Source organism: Lepisma saccharinum, chromosome 7, assembly GCF_977018435.1.
Source record: "Lepisma saccharinum chromosome 7, izLepSacc3.1, whole genome shotgun sequence".
NCBI classification, from domain to species: domain Eukaryota; kingdom Metazoa; phylum Arthropoda; class Insecta; order Zygentoma; family Lepismatidae; genus Lepisma; species Lepisma saccharinum.
In genome coordinates this window covers 80,619,512-80,637,099 of record NC_139235.1, presented here as the reverse complement: position 1 = coordinate 80,637,099, position 17,588 = coordinate 80,619,512, and the positions used below count along the sequence as shown (strand labels likewise).

At 39.8% G+C, this 17,588-nt stretch overlaps 1 protein-coding gene across 8 annotated transcripts in view; it reads left to right on the top strand.

Annotated features, from left to right (window-relative positions):
- The window catches only part of tty (tweety), a 189,916-nt gene that overhangs the window by 38,037 nt on the left and 134,291 nt on the right, over positions 1 to 17,588 (top strand). For 7 of the 8 annotated variants that reach the window (XM_083125497.1, XM_083125493.1, XM_083125498.1 and 4 more), the window contains exon 2: positions 11,659 to 11,717. The exons of the other annotated variant lie outside the window; for it this stretch is intronic. The gene's annotated coding sequence lies outside the window, so the exon portion shown is untranslated. The remainder of the gene's footprint in view (positions 1 to 11,658; positions 11,718 to 17,588) is intronic. 8 annotated transcript variants of the gene reach the window in all.

Here is a 17,588-nt window from a genome sequence, read left to right as displayed (position 1 = left end):
ATTTTTACTGTCGTTGAATGACAGCGGTCTCAGACCGTGACTTCTCCAGTATTTTTTTTTTTTTTACAGTGTACAGTCAGCGGCAATAGAAATGGGACACATAGATCCTGAAATGCTGGCTTGCCTGCAAGGCGCTATGTGTGTTGCCACAGATAAGATGTATCCTTATATGTGGTGTTGCAAAATTTCAATGGAACTTTTTATCACCGCCGTAGAGTTAGCAACACGCATAACTCGTTGCAGCAGAGCCAGCATTTCAGGATGTACAGGGTGGCGCGTATTGTATCTACGAATTTGAGTTGGCAACAAGGTCGGAATGAAGGTGCGCATGCGCAGAAGTTTGCCATGCTTAGGCAGCTGCAAGTCTCGCAATTAGTCTGACATGGAACGTTGGCCGGTTCAGACACGAATCGTGGCAGTAGAGGCGTTCATCCGAACGGGTTCAATTCGGGAGACCCAGCAGGTACTGCACAGGGAAGCATCAGGGCACCAGAGAATCCGCATCCTTCGACCTGAAGACTTCTGTTTCTGCACGCTGCCATTGGCTCTTTCTTGTCTGACCCATCGTATCATGTTGTGTCGCTCTGGCACTGGTTGATGGCCACCCTCATTGGGCCTTCGTCGCATTGTCTCCTGCGTCTCCTGAATGGGACCCGCTCGGATGAACGCCTCTACTGCCACGATTCGTGTATGAACCGGCCAACGTTCCATGTCAGACTAATGGGGCTGTTCATTGCCAAACCTTTCCGGTGGCGGCGCCACCCCTGTTGTGTCCATAAATAATTTCCTTCGTCATTTGGTTGCCCTAAGCTTTACATTGGAGCTCGATGGGATGGCTATTCAGACGTTATTTTCAATGAAGGTAAGAATTTCGCGTGTATATCGATAATAAAAATGGGTTTAGTGAAGCTTTAAGATTATGTAGCCAGTCATAAGTTTTTCGCAAATTACATTCTCTTGAACCTAGGAATTAATATATTAAAGCGCAACGGAAATGATTGCGAAAACGAGCTAAATATAGTACGTTTATGCACAAAGAACACTAAACTTCACGTCATTTTGGTCGTCTCTAGCTGCCATGGGTCAATAATACAAAAATTTAGATTTTTTCACTATGCTTTGCTTTTCTTCCTGGTTGCGAGCATGTGTAATTCAACGGCGGGTAGGAATCGAAGAAATTCCCAAAATTATAAAGAAAAATGTATTTTGTATGTAAACGCATGATATATATTATTATACACTATGACTGATATTATTCCCTATCCGATAATTTAATATTAACGTATGTTTTAATTGTATTAAGCAGATATTCTCCCCTCGTATTTTCGTCCTTCTTTTTCTTGTTAACAACAATTTTAAAATTATAATTCCTGTAAATAAGATAGCCCTAGAGGTTGCGAGACATGAAACTGAAGATAAAATATTTTATGTAATAACTATTCTTGACGTTAAATGTGTGTATATAAAACAAAGGACCATATTTATTGGCTACGTGGAGAAGTATGATATCACGTGAAAAAAAGGTGTTTTTAAAAACAAACTATAAAAATAAAAGTACAGTCACGCGGAATTATTATGCACTATTCTTTACCGGATTCACAAGAATAAAGCACTTAAATTGTGAAAATTTCAAGTGACGTAAAAAAGTGCTGTGCAAATTTTAAGGCTTGTTTGAGTTCCGATATCTTTTCTGTTGTTGACGATCGTCTTTTCAAAAGTCTTACTTTTACAGCACTGATTATTCAGCTATCATGTTCGGACATCATTTCTGAGGTTAAGATGATATAAACTTGCAATTTAATGTAATAGCAGCACGTTCGGCATCAAATTCCCCATGTATTTAAATAGGAGAACAATTGCCGATCAAAAGCGTGGGGACAGAACAGGGCTGCTGCCACCTACAATAGTTTGCTTTGACCAGGCCCATTGCGAGACTTGCAGCTGCCAAAGCATGGGAAACTTCTGCGCGTGCGCGCCTTCATTCCGACAGGGTTGCCAACTCAAATTGGAAGATACAATACGCGCCACCCTGTAGGTGTCCCATTAGTATTGCCGGTGAGTGTACATTTAGAACACCAGTAACCGATTTTGCACTGTCACGAATCGAGCAAGCAGCCATCATCTGATCACCGAGTCCTTCTGTTTTTTTCGATTAGATTATTTATGATTCAGCTTTCTCTCCAGTTACCTCGAGTGACGTCATCGCCTCGCTTTCTTCAAGTGCTGTCGTTGGAGTGGTTGCCAGCATAGGTACATTGTTGTCTGTATTGCTTGTAGCCTGGTTTCCCGTGCAGGTGACAACACATTTAGTCATTGCGTTCAAGGAACGTCACTACAGACAAGAAGCATGGTAAACTTTCTCTGTTGCACATTCCATTGTGTTCAATCATTACGAAAGAAAGATGCACAATAAGAGAATTGTTACTTTACCACTGTTTGAAAAAAGTAACTGAAATTAATTTTATAGTTGTAAGATAGGAAAATCAAAGCACATTGCAACATTCACAATCTTAGCCGTAGTGTGATCAGCACCACAATCCAGCCGCCTTTACCCCTCAGCCCAAGGTACCCATTTGTTAGACGCTGGGTAGTGTTGGGTTGAACCTCAGAGTCGTTCCATTTGTTTAAAAAATCACTGGAATAGAACCCGTGTCTCCCGTCTGTCAATCTGACGCCCTTCCGACTGAACAACCACTACACTGAAGAAGCCGAATACTAATCATGTTAATAATAAATATCGAAATCTAGTTACTAACCCGGCTCCATGTTGATTGTGATCGCCTCCTTGATGCTATAGTGATAACTTTGTCGCCTTGTAATCAAGGGGTCCCGGGTTCGATACCCAGTGGAGGTACATAGTGGTTCGGATCACACTTAAACTGTAGGTCCAGTTCCGATTAGCCTACCTGCGCATAAATTGGACTTGGGGGCATTCCACGAAAAGTGGTCCTACTCCATGTAAATATCAAAATGTGTCAATCTTGAAATTATTTTTGTTTTGAATATCGTTAAGATTTAAATGTTTGTAAATGCAAATAATTCGGATATTTCGCCAACAAAAAATATTGGGATCTGTAGATACATTTTTAACCCACCACACACGTAGCACATTTTTGTTAATATTTTTCATACATTCAGACTGTCATCTTAATCAAGTTTTATTTTCTCATTTTTCTTAGCAGAACACCACAAAATACTTCATAGTTCTATAAAATCAGTTCATTATGAACATTTTAATCCAATCACATGCCTAGAACGTTACATTTTATGTGTGAATGTCACACACGTAACGCCAGAATGGTCCATTAGGGGAAAAAAAAACACTTGGATGTTAGTGGAAGACAACCAAATGTGAACCTCACTTTCACGTAGTACACCCTGGACTGCATTTGCAGACTAACTAGGCTCTGGCGTCTGTACCCATTGCAACTAGAATCCTTTATGAGACTTGTGTTGTGTGCTTTCATTGTGTGCTCGTGATTACAGGCTTGTTAAAGGTCCAGGAATTTTAAATGAATTCAATTCCGGTCCAAGAGAGAAAATCAGCAAGCGTACGCGGGTTCTGGACCGTAAGGAACCATTTTATCTGTAAAGTATGTCAGTTCGGTCCAGGAACCTTTTTTACGGATCAATTTAAATACGGTCCAGGAATCTTTTTACAATGATCAATACGCAACTTGGACCGAATTTAAATTGTGCGAGAAACCCATTAGTAACAAACCTGCGTGATTGTCCTTTCATCCATTTAATCTTCTCTATTCTCCGCAATTATCCTGACAGGAGCCCAGAGTAAAATATATCAATTAATTCTAATCATAGGCGCCGACTCCATGGGGCTTAGGGGGCTCGAGCCCCCCCAATGTTAATTATGTGGGGGCAGAGCCCCCCCAATGTTAATGATGAGGGGGGGGGGGGCTATGACCGGAGACAGCAAAACACATGACTTATTACTATATACTAAGAATATAATTATTATTTACTATTTTACATATATTAATCAGAGACAAAATGAATTTAGCCAACGACTTGTTAAAGACTGTTTGGGAATCCCCTAAAAGAATGCAAATATTTAGGAATATTTTTTGATGTGAATGAGAAGGCTGGCCATACTGGACTGAGTCCACTTTGCCCTCGTCGGTGGACGTTGAGAGCCTCCAGTATGCAACAGATCTTAAGAAACTATGAAAACCTTCTTAAATGTCTTTAGAAATGTTCTTAAGAAGATTCTACTGACGCAGCATTAAAATGTGCTGGATACCTGGAGACAATGCTTCACTTCAAGACATGTTTTTTTCTCTCCCTCTACTGCCATGTGATGGGTCCAATAGAAGAGCTAAACTGTAAGATTCAGTCTCCACGCATTGGTTCTACAGAAGTGGAATCAAAACTAAAATACTTGACTGACATCTTTCAAAAAAAGCGAATGAGTTTTGAGCAGATCTGGCTGAAATGCACAGAGGGCAAATCAAGCCTCGTTGATGAGCCAGAATTACCCCGGCAACGTCACGTCCCTAAGAGACTTGAAAATCCTGATGCTGCCAAACATCACAAGTTCTACACTCCAAAATAGTATTATAAATCAATATACACTGACGTGTGTGACACAGCAAAATCATGTGTTAAACAAACATGAATGTACAGGACTACAAAAAGTAACAGCCGTAGAGAAAGAATGCATCTCAGCTGTGAACAGTTGCACAACAAACTTTCAGCAAACGCGAGAATTCTTTCGGCAAGATTTGGATGCCGATAGGCTCTCCTTACACATGTCCATGCTTCGTGATATCGCCATACAGAAGAAAGTGGTTCTAACTACCATGCGTGACATAAGGAAGTTTCTTTTGGAAGACACCACCCTCCAGAAGCCAAATTCATGATGGTCCTCCGCACTGTGCCAGTGACGACAGCCACAGCCGAAAGGTCATTCGGTGCTATTAGCCGACTAAAGACATATTTGAGATCTACAATGGGGCAGAAGAGACTAAGCACCTTAGCGGTAGTCCACATACATCAAACTGTGCTTGATAATTTGGACCTGAGACTGCTCGTTGATAAGTTCATAAAAAATAACCCACTGCGTAGAGCAACTTTTGCTTTATTTTTAAATCATGTTCATATGTTTTGTTGTGTATGTCACTTTATATCTTAGTGTACATGATATTTTTTTTATTATTGCAAAATTAAATTTAAAAAGTAAAATATTCTAGCAAGAAAAACAAGTAAAACTATTTTCCTGCGATTTGTGTTAGCATTTATGTAAATAATTAAATAAAACTGTTAAATATTCGTTATTTGCAACCCATCACATGTCTGTTGCGGACATTAAAACACACCCATGCCCTCGACGGTACTCAAACCCGAGACCTCTGGATCAAAGCGAGTTGAGTCGACCACCCAACACGCTCGGCTACCGAGGCCAGCATAAAACTGTTAGGTTGGTCTCTTAATGTAAATACATACTTTTCAATAAAAATGTTAATTGTTATCTAAAAAAACAAATGAGCAGACACAAAAGACGTAAAGAAACTTTGAAACATTTTCTAAACGTTTTTCCTGTTAAATTTCATTTGCATGAGGAATATAATAGCTACTTAAACATTGCTATATGAGGACGTAATTTTTATTTTTAAAAAAAGGGAGTGAGTGAGTCATTCATTCATTTATTTCAGTGATCAGAGCCCCCCCAATAATTTTGACAAGTCGGCGCCCCTGATTCTAATTCATTCGGTAATTGGGATGAACGATGATTAGATGAAATTGAGAAAAGGATCAGCAAATGCGAGGGCCAGGACTCGAACCCATGAGCTTTTGTGCGTTTCTTAATTAGCGTCGCTTCTCTAACATGTTTGGCTAATCGTGACGATGAGGATAAATGGTGAGTGGGTGGGTTTGATGAAGATACACTGAAACAGCCACCATGCTCACGCCTTCCGTGGCGAGATCGCGAGTGGAGTACCCACTGAGGCGGCTTTGGCACCCGTGTTGAACAAGAGAAGCGCGTGATATCAAGCGACAAGTGCACCGCTCCAAGGAGTACGTTTTTTGTTGTTTCTAATAATAACCCGTTTCCAGAGGTATTTGTCTCTAGGACAGGATCGTTGCTTGGTAATGAAGAAGACGACCTTGAGTGAGTGATACCATTGAAACCTCCCCCCTCCATTCGTCGCTCTCATTCCAACACTTAATTGCGTTCGCCACTCGTCTCCCCTACCCAGCAAGTAACAACAAACAAGGAGACTTGTTTATTTGTTCCTACTTCTCAAGACTTTCATTCAATTCCAAGGTCGTCCCAGGAGACACGTCATTTCATTAAAATGCAGTTAAATATAGGCTGCCTCTGATTCCACGTCTTGTTTCGCATCGGTGCATAAGGCCACGTCCACACTATACTAATGTACCGTGTAAAGCCTGGTCCACACGTAATGTTTTATCGTCAATCTTGCATGATCATGCCAGAAGGATCAAACAAAGCATTACGTGTGGACGGCAAGTTTGACGTCTTGCATAGTTGCATGAACTGAATGAGGGTTGACGACCGCTCGAAAGACGGATGTTGTTTTCGAGCAAAACGGAAGACAAGTCGTTGCATGTAGACGCACATTCGTACCGATCAAACTTCGCTTAGATCTGTCCCAGCTAACTGTGGAGCAAATGAGCGCATGGCGTCATAGAAGCGAGGGAAATCTATTGGCCAGTGCGAAGCAGTAGACGCTGAGGGAAGGCTGGTAATTTCAGTCGCTTTCCCCCCTCCACGCAATTCCGTTCCTCTCGCGCGTTCATTGGTGTAGCAGTCTCGCGTCACTACTTGCGCAGAGACTTGTTTTCGTTCGCGTGCTCCACAGTTAGCTGGGACGGAGTATAATATTGCGCCGGGTCTTGTTGATGTTGGATAAGTAATGTCTTGTTTTTCAATTCGTGGAGTTACTAGCGTTACTAAGGTGTCTATATCCATATGTAAATAATCGGGAGCAATTTTTAAATGTGAGAACATATCCCTTTTAAGTAACCACTCTCGAGACCACCGTCAGTCATTATTTTTCAATCTCACCGCCAGAGCCGACCCTAGGGAGGGCAACTCTTCAGGGGGGCCCGCGTCAGATAAGAATAATTGTTCGTAAACGTTTATTACGAGATTGTGGGCGCTGGTGCTTCCAATTAAGCAATTAATCTGATTTTTCCTGACCGCATGAATTGTCTTGACATTTACCTAAAATATCCACAATTACTGAAATGATATTCTTAGCAAAGTACTAGTAAAATTATGTAGTTAATATGCACTATTCGTAAAATAATGAAGTGAAAATTCAATGAAATGTAAACAAAAATAAGTGCGATAGAGACCTAAAAATTACCAAAATATGCAAATTAATTTGAAAAATATGCCCTTATAACTGGACTGTTTCAAACGTCAATATCTAAATGCTGAGATATTTTCATATACGTACTATATTTAGTTCACTTTATGGGCCCTGAGTTGCAATGCACAATGAATACTTTCTCTAAATTTTCAAATAAAAATGAAAAAAAGATTTTGCTACAGTCCAAAGAAAAACAAACTCTCGAGTAAACGTGGGAGGAAGAACGAATCCACTTCGAAAATGACGATATATTTCTTAAAAATGCAAAAATATGCTGAATATGACTGAAAATCCATGAAAATATGCTTATCACGCAGAAATGGCCAAATATGCCAAAATATGTCCTTAAAAAGCACCTTAATTTTATTAGTTTCTTCATAATATGAATTTCTATATGTTTGGGGAAAACATCACCATAGTTGGATACTGAACACGCCTAATTTTGTAATTAAATATAATAAACGTGGCACATTGGAAATTAAAAGAAGTAATAGTTTAGAAACTTGTATTAGGCTAGTCCTAATTCTTGGTTTTTGACCTTAACATGCTATGTTTGTTGCTGTTAGGTAAGAATACGAAATATAAAATTGATTGTTTATTAATTGTAATAATGTTTACAGTGTGATTATTTAGGACACCTGTCCTTCAGAAGGAATAAGAATGTCTGATTTTTCAAACTTCTGAAAAAACTTTGATTATAATGTATGCCTCAGGCCCCGCACTCACCTTGGGCCGGCCCTGCTCACTGCACACACTGGAATTATAATTGTCAATAATGCTTCATCTGTGGTGTTTTTGGAACGTCTGAGGGAAGAACTGAGAGAAAGTATTAATAGTGAGTGTAGTCGCGTGTTTTGCGTCAGTCTTATCTGTCAAACTTACCTTATCATGCAAGATTGACGACAAAACATTACGTGTGGACCAGGCTTAAAGAGGGTAGTAACTGCTCAAGCCCAAGCTTCTAGTGACGACTTCCTAAGCGGAGTGGTTAGCACAGCGCGCTACGGCGCTAGAAGGCGCCTGGTTCGAATCCCGGCCTGGGCAAGTGTGATCTTTTTGAGTGTCCCTTCATCAAGTTCATCATATCATGAAAGTCGAAGTAAAATAAACCAAATAAAAAAAATCAAGCTCTAGTCTTAATCGAAGCTCCCTAATGATTTGTCATCCATGTTGGGTGCTCATGAAAGTGTTTTAGCCAATGGTTTTAGATTTTTGAGAAGAGCAAGCCTCTTCCACTGTTTCTGAGGTAGGTTTTAAAGTCTTCTTACCTTTTTGAATGTGTCGTGTTTGTCCATGCAAGTCTTTGCATTTTTAAACTTATTGAAGGGTTTATTACCCCCCTCTTTTATTTCAAGGTGAGGGTTTTAGATAAGGGGACCTTGCCCATATATACGGAAGGGTGCAAAATGGCCTAGAGTGCCGACGCACCCGACAATTTTAAATCAATCAATCAAGAAGTGACGTAAAATGAATAAGATATGACTGAGGGATAGTGTAAGATATGTATATATATTTTCAATTATTTTAGTTAAAATATGGAATTAAAATGGATCTACAATTGTGAGAAAGACAAAGAAGAGAAAGCTTTATAACAAAAACAGAATTAGGTAATGAGAGGCATAAAGAGCTAGATTGAGGTAAGAGAATATGTAAGGGTCGGGAAGAAAGAGAGGGGATGAGTTAAAATGAAGTGGGAAAGGTAATGGAAGAGACTGAGCGAGAAACAAGTATATAAAACAGATAGAGACAAAAAGCTAGAGAGATATAAGGGAAATATAGAGATGGACTGTGTAAGAGAGACAGAAGCACACACACACACACACCTACATTAGAGAGAGAGAGAGAGAGAGAGAGAGAGAGAGAGAAAGAAAGAGAGAGAGAGAGAGAGAGAGAGAGAGAGAGAGAGAGAGATAAAAAGCACAGATAGAGACACAAAACTGAGTAACGAAGAGAGGTATCAGCATTAAGGGTAGAAACACAGAGAGAGAGAATGAGAGGGTATGGAAGAAATGGAATGTGCAGAGAGAAGAGAGAGGAGTATACATGAAAATGAAAGACAGGAAGGGATATGAAAGAAAGAGAGAGGAGTATACATGAAAATGAAAGCGACGTGAAGATAAAGATAGATAGAGAGGGGGTATGAAGGAAATCGTGTGTATGAAAAGGAGAGATAGAGAGGAATAGAAACATAGAAAGAGCGAATAAGTATAATTAAGGGTAGGAAGAGAGACGGAAGGAAAGGATATGAAAGAGTGTGTATGAAAGAGAGAGAAGAGAACAGAAAAATAGGAAGCGAGCGAAATAGAATGCAGGGTGACAGGAAAGAAGTGTGAGAAGAGGAGAACGAACCGAACCATTGAGAAATAGGGAGAACACTCCTCACAGCGATCTCTCAAAGCAAGCTCTTAACACACGAGTGCATTGGACAGGGACCAAGACAGCAGAACAAGATAAAGGGAAGCGATGGAATAAACACGCGCCAGGTTAGCGGTACTTAGTTACGCTCTGCAGTTCAACAGGTTAATAAATAATCTCGATTTTCCTTTCTTTTCCCGTCGGAAAGAGAGATTACATCAGACAAAACAGACAGGCTTAACCGCACCAATGAAACTAAGTTCGTTGACGCTAACGTTACCGTGGCGACGAGACCATATCTATTAATAGATTTATGAATTGCAACGAGAACAAGACTTATTCATTTACATGTTACGCACTTGTGGAATTTCACAATCCCAATTAAAATAAAAATTTATAATATAGAAATTTGGGAATTTTGATACCCTGGAATATTCGTGAAAACTAATTGTGACGTCGAGTGTTTTAATGTACGTACCAACAACTTATGTTACTGACATATGGTGGTAGGCTTAAAAATTGTATTACTCGATGTGTAACAGATTGTTGAACTGAAAAATTATGTAAATTCAGTATTTTCAAATGCTTTCATTGTAATAAATCAAGATTGGTTTGGTTTGATTTGGTGTTTTAAGTCCACTTTATGCGCAGTAAGGCTAATCGGGACTGGACCTACAGTTTAAAGTGGGATTCGAACCACTTGTGCCTCCACCGGGTATCGAACCCGGGACCCCTTGATTACAAGGCAATGACGCTACCACTGCACCATGGGGGAGGCCCTAAATAATAATAAATCAAGAGATTGTCATAATATACAAAAGTTTGTGTCGGTAAAGAGACTGCCCGGGTATGTGGCCTCGCTTAGCGCACACTTCTCAAACTCCTTTCTTAGTCAAACACCTTTCGATTTTTGGGACGGTTGTATTTATGGTAAGAGCCTGGAATCACTAAGAATAAGCTGTTGAAATAAAAAAACAACTTAATTTGTCGATAGAGTTTTCCTTCAATAAGTCCACTAAGAAAGATTTAAGTGCAGACCTTTAAAAGTCACATTCCCGGCTGTAGGAGCAAAAGGAAAATACAGAGTGGCCCACAAAAAAGGTAACGTTCTAAATTTCGGTTACCTTTTTATGGGCCACCCTGTATAACTGTTGGTACGTAACAAACACAGCCTGAATATTTGCCGAGAACCATTAAGAAAATTCTGTAATGCCTAGTTTATGACTATATTCATATATTGGTTGTAGCTATCTGAAATGCTTTACTCATACTGAAACCCAGAGTTAACCGTAGTTCAGCGTCCTTTATATAATTTTTAAATTGTTGTTTTAAGTACACTTTATGCACGTGTAGGCTAATCGGGACTGGACCTACAGATTAAAGTGGGATCCGAACCACTCTGTGCCTCCAGCGGGTATCAAACCCGGGACCCCTTGATTAGAAGGCGACGACGCTACCACTGCACCATCGTGGAGAATAATACTATTAGTGAATGTAATAATATTTTTACTTTATAGCAAATAAATAGTAGTGATGTGACGAAACAGATTTCTGATTACCCAAAAATTGGCACATTGGGCCGACCTCCGTGGCGCAGTGGTTAGCACAGCACGCTACGACATCAGGGGTTCCGGGTTCAATTCGTGTGAAGAGTTATCTCATGAGAGGAATTACCAATTCATGGGTCTGTGTAAGCTGTTCTGGAACTCACATAGTCTCCAGGTATCTGGAGCAACTCTGCATGTAAACATGGAAGGAGCTTGATGCTGATCACATCATGCCCATTATGGGTCAAGATTGTGTGCAGTCCGATCGCTTCCCCCCAATGAACGTATGAGAGGAACATACGTTTGTACTGAATAATTTCGGGATGCATGAGTATGTATGTGGAAAATATTTATAATTGCCATCCACCTGAAGAAGATTTTTATTTTTATCGTTTCAGTTACTCTCGTGGACATGCGCAACAATTAAGCAACACAAGGGACTGTCTTGCGGATAAAGGTAAGGATTCCATTCTTAGAGCGTAGTAAATTGTGTTGCGAGTGAGAGAGCCGTAATTGTAGTCAACTCCGCATACGTACTACGAATTCCTGTGGCCTGATCTAATTGGTCCACTATATCCGGAGTTCACTAAAACCTCATCTAATTGGTCCACTATATCCGGATATCTCTAAAACCTCATCTAATTGGTCCCCTATATCCGCAGTTCACTAAAACCTCATCTAATTGGTCCACTTTATCCGGAGTACACTAAAACCTCATCTAATTGGTTCACTATATCCGAAGTTTACTGAAACCTCATCTAATTGGTCCACTATATCCGAAGTTTACTGAAACCTCATCTAATTGGTCCACTATATCCGGAGTTCACTAAAACCTCATCTAATTGGTCCACTATATCCGGAGTTCACTAAAACCTCATCTAATTGGTCCACTATATCCGGAGTTCACTAAAACCTCATCTAATTGGTCCACTATATCCGGAGTTCATTAAAATCGAGATGCCTTCCCTTACTCTGAATTCAGGTTAGTAGCGACAGAGGAAATAGAAGGCCTATGGCAGAAGTAGTTTGATTGAAATAGATGTACAGTATCAAACATAAAACACACTTTTTTTTAGTTCACTCTGAGTGGACCGTGATTGTGTTATCTGTGGCTACTTAAGGCATAAAACTACTATTACGCATGATGTAGACAATAATATTTTTTTCTGGGTATTTCCATTTTTGGATTTAATACAACCCAAGTTGAGGTTGGGACAATGATTTAGGTTCAATAAAGCTGAATCGTCACTAGCCGACCCCTGTGGCGGAATGGTTATCAGAGCGGGCTATGACGCCAGGGGTTCCGGGTTCGAAACCCAGTCTGGCCAGGGATGTTCTTTGCGAGTCTCTTCATCAATTTCATCGTATCATCACTCATCGTCATCTTTGCGATTAGCCAAATGTGGCAGAGAAGCAAAGTAAAATGCACCATTTCAATGAAACCGAACCTTCACTACAACAGAGTTCACAACATTCAGAATGTATTGATGTTAGAAGTATTTACATATGGGCCATTTACATTGTTGAGTTAAAATTGAAATCTTGTAATGATAGTCGAATGCTATTATTGCAAAATTTCTACGAAACGCGATTGCCTACATTGTTGAAAAGCTTCAACCTTGAACATTTGAAAGCCGTTATCCTGGATATTGGCAGATTAGGGTGTAGGTCGGGAAGGCCGATTGCCTCCCCCCCCTCAAAAGTTACAACACGTCGTCAATTAAGATAAGCAGTCACCCGCCCCATTTGAAATATAAAGTAAACGTCTAAAAGATAATAACTACAAGTCCAAAAATGAATCAAGGACAAAAAGCAGCGCTGCCCTCTCACTGGCGGTCGAAAAGTAAATTATCCACCAAGATGTTCGTTACCAAGTAAGGCATTATTTGCGCCGCCCTCCATCGCCAAAGCAGTAAGACGATTTTGTTTCCAGTATCCTAGCAGCTTATGCAATGTGATATACATTTGACGCATACTTCAAAATACTTTTGCTGGTGACCGTACCTCGTGCAAAACTCCGCTACGACAAGATGCTTTTGTTACCACTAACCTAGCAGGTTATGCAATGTGATGTAAACCACGCGTATACTTCAATCTACTTTTGCTGGTGACCTTACCTCATGGAACACTGCGCTACGGGAAGATGCTTTTGTTAGCACTATCCTAGTAGGTTATGTAATGTGATATACATTAGATGTATATTTCAATCTACTTTTGTTGATGACCATACCTCGTTCAAAACTAGCCTACATCGCAACTTCGCCACGGTAAGATGCTTTTGTTACCACTATCCTAGCAAGTTATGCAACGTGATGCAAGTTTATACTCCAACCTACTGTTTCTGGTGACCGTAAGTCTTGCAAAAGTACCCCCCCAAACTGCGCCACGGAAAGATGATTTTATTACCACTAACCTATCAGGTTATGCAATATGACACACACGAAGTCTATATGTCAACGTAATTTTGCTCATGACCGTACCACTTGCAAAGGTATATCTCAACTGCTCTACGGAAGGATGCTTTTGTTATCACTATCGTATCAAGTTATGCAATACGATACACACTAAGATTATCCTGCAATCTACTATTGCTGATGACCGTACCTCGTGCAAAAGTATACTTTATACTGACTTAGAGTACACGATGCCGCTTTTAGTAGACGTGTGTACACAAGTGGGACACATGCTTCCAACGATCGAGTGGATGTTGTGTGTCCCCGGAGTCTCATTTTTCCCCTGTCGGAGGATTCCAAGTGTCCACATGAACTCCAATAGTACCTCCGCGGGAAGATACATTGCCAACAGTTGAAGAGCAACTTGATGGATGGTCCAATATCCGCGGTCGCATGCGGCGGCTTTTTACGAGATGAAAGAGGTTCAAGCGTTCGGCCAAGAAAGTAGTTACTCTCTGCATGACATCTTCGCTCTCTTTTTCTCTCTGCCGTTTTGTACGCTCCTGTTCACATAAAGTGGCACTCTTTGTAGGGTTGAACAGTTGGTCTGGACATATAATTAGATCTGCATTTAGTTTCAGACCCCCAGTAGCTCCAGTCAAGTCTTCTTTGTACACTCCTCTTCACATAAGGTGGCAAACTTTATAGGGTTGAACACATTCTTCAACTGTTCAACCCTATAAAGTGTGCCACTTTAAATGAACAGGAGTGTAGAAAGAACATGATCATGGGCGGGTTCCAAACTATATACAGATCTAATCATATGTTATTGTACAGTCACCTGCAATGAAAATGGTACACATATATCCTAAAATACTCGCTTTCCTGAAAGGTCTTATGTGTGCTGCCTAACTGTACGGCGGTGTTGTAGTTGCCATTGGAAGGATAATATCAGTAAACAGTTACTTTTGGAAGCATAATAACAGTAAACCGTTAATTTTGGAAGCATAATAACAGTAATCCGTTACTTTTGAAAGCATAATAACAGTAATCCGTTACTTTTGGAAGCATAATAACATTAAACCGTTACTTTTGGAAGCATAATAACAGTAAACCGTTACTTTTGGAAGCATAATAACAGTAAACCGTTACTTTTGGAAGCATAACAACAGTAAATCGTTACTTTTGGAAGCATAACAACAGTACAACGTTACTTTTGGAAGCATAATAACAGTAAACCGTTACTTTTGGAAGCACAATAACAGAAAGCTGTAACTTTTGGAAGCACATTAAGAGTTAACCGTTACTTTTGGAAGCATAATAACAGTAAACCGTAACTTTCGGAAGCATAACAACAGTAAACCGTTACTTTTGGAAGCATAATAACAGTAAATCGTTACTTTTGGAAGCATAATAACAGTAAACCGTTACTTTTGGAAGCATAATAACAGAATGTTGGCTATCGTCGTAGTGGTTTATTGCTAGTGACTGTACATCCACAAACAGTTTTCATGTTCTCTTGGGTAAGGATTTGTACATTCATTATCAGACATTTTATTTATATCCTTGTTAGCGTCGCTTTTCTCACACTTTTGGCTAATCGTGACAATGAGGATGGGTAATATGATGCAATTGATGGACACTCATGAAGAACACCCATGCCCAATCATAGCGAGCTGTGATTACCATTCCGCCACGGAGGTCGTCTTCAGACATTTTGAATAGACCTTCATGTAACGTATTTTAATCTACCTTAGAGCATGTCTTTCCATTTCCCCTAATGGCTTATCAGAACAAGATAAGATGATTTATAACGTCTGCGTCTTATCTAGTTGCGAGGGAAATATTTGTAAATTGGGTAAATCCTGGTCAGTACCAGGGAATATATGCAGGGCTTGGTACAACAACATGACAAGCTACATCCGGTAAATTTTTAAGTAAAGCGATGTTTCACGTTTGAAAAATCTCGTCAGGCTTCATAATTTTTTAAATGGATATATTGCCTCTTCCCGGCCTTAGTTTACTCAACTTAATTATTTTATAAAATAATATTCACATTTTCGTGGCTTGTCATGTTCTTGCCCTTGTATAATAAACCAAGGGAAAGTATCGCGGCAACAATACGACAAGCTCTATTCTGTAAATAGCTTCAATAACTCTTACAACATTATTTAGGGCCTCCCCGATGCCGCAGTGGTAACGTCGTTGCCTTGTAATCAAGGGGTCCCGGGTTCGATGCCCGGTGGAAGCACATAATGGTTCGGATCCCACTTTAAACTGTAGGTCCCGTCCCGATTAGCCTTTCTGTGCATAAAGTGGACTTAAAACATCAAATCAATCTTACAACATTAAGCTTTTTTAGGTGTCTTAACAAGCTATAGTACGAAGGCATGCGATGAACTTCAAAATAAAAAGTCACCTATTTGATGCCATAAATAATTTTGTAAAAAAAAAATCCCCTCACCATAGGAAATTCTAGAAATTACCGACAGAATAGTATGACAAGCCACAAATGATTTTGTTGTTTTATTTACTTTATGATCAATATCATTATCACTATTAACATAATTAATGGAACTTGAACCATCATTAGAATTAGGCAATGAAGTGTCAAAATTAAACAATTTCTCCCTGGGATTGAGAAAGACGTCACTGCATGACGTTAACTTACAAAGTGGCTTGTTATTTTCTTCTCAAGAAAGAGAGGAAAATCATATTGGCAACACTACAGTCTGCATTGTGCTGCTACCTCTTAGAAATTTGCGTAAATAACACATGAAATAGGTCAGTACGGTAGCAACGCAGGACTTGAGCCCCCCCCCCCCCCAAAGAAACAATTTTCTCGCCGAAAGGTGGCTTGTCATGTTGTTGCACCAAGCTCTTCATTATGTAATTTCTTTTGTAATGACAACATGATAACAGAATTATTTTTGTATCCCAATAATTGTTAAATTCATAACTAACTCTCTAACCTTCTTAAACCCGGAGGTTTATGGCTGCAGCATATCTGTCCCTATCCTGGGCAAGATCAATCCAGTCTTTTCCATCTTTGCTGATTTCCTTTAGGTCCATCTCAATGTTTGGCGCTACGACGCCAGGGGTCCCGGGTTCGAATACCGGCCTGGGCATGGATTCAATTTCATCATATCATCACTCATCCCCATCTTCGCAAATTAGCCAATAGTGGCACATATAAAGCAAATCAATCAATCAATCTCAATGTTTTCCCTCCATCTTCGTCTCGGCATTCCTACTGGTCTCTTACCATCAGGTTTACCAGTAAGAATCCTGTAAACTCTTCTTTTCTCTCCCATTCGTGCCACATGACCTGCCCACCTAACTCTTTTTCATTTAATCTAATAATTATTATCTGGACATGAATACAAATTATGCAGTTCTAAATTATGTAACCTTCTGCACTGACCTGTCTCCTCATCCCTTTTAGGTCCAAATATTTTTCTAAGGATTTTATTTTAAAATACTCTTAAATTTATTTTCCTCTTTTATGGTAAGGTACCAAGTTTCCCATTGTTTTATTAAATTCATGTAAAAGCAAATTGAAGTATTTGGTAGGTGAAATTGTACATAATGATGTATAAAGTCTTCACTGATTCCAAGGCGTTGGGTAGAAATGACAAGTCTTCTGTTATTCTCAACCTACCAGGAAGCAGACAAAGGAATGCTTACTTAATATGTAATGACTCAAACGTTAGGTTATTGACTTGAGAGGCAATTGTGGAATGAAAGGGGGAAAAGAGGTGGAAGTGACAGAGATGGAGTGAGGATCGCGGATTGAGAGAGCAAGGAATTTGGGAGACTATTATTGAACAGTGGTGCGTGAGCAGAGTGAATTCTGACAGGGAGGTCGGACATGTGACAATTGAGATTATTAGAGAGGACAATCCGTGAAAATAACCTTTATCCAAACGTGAGGC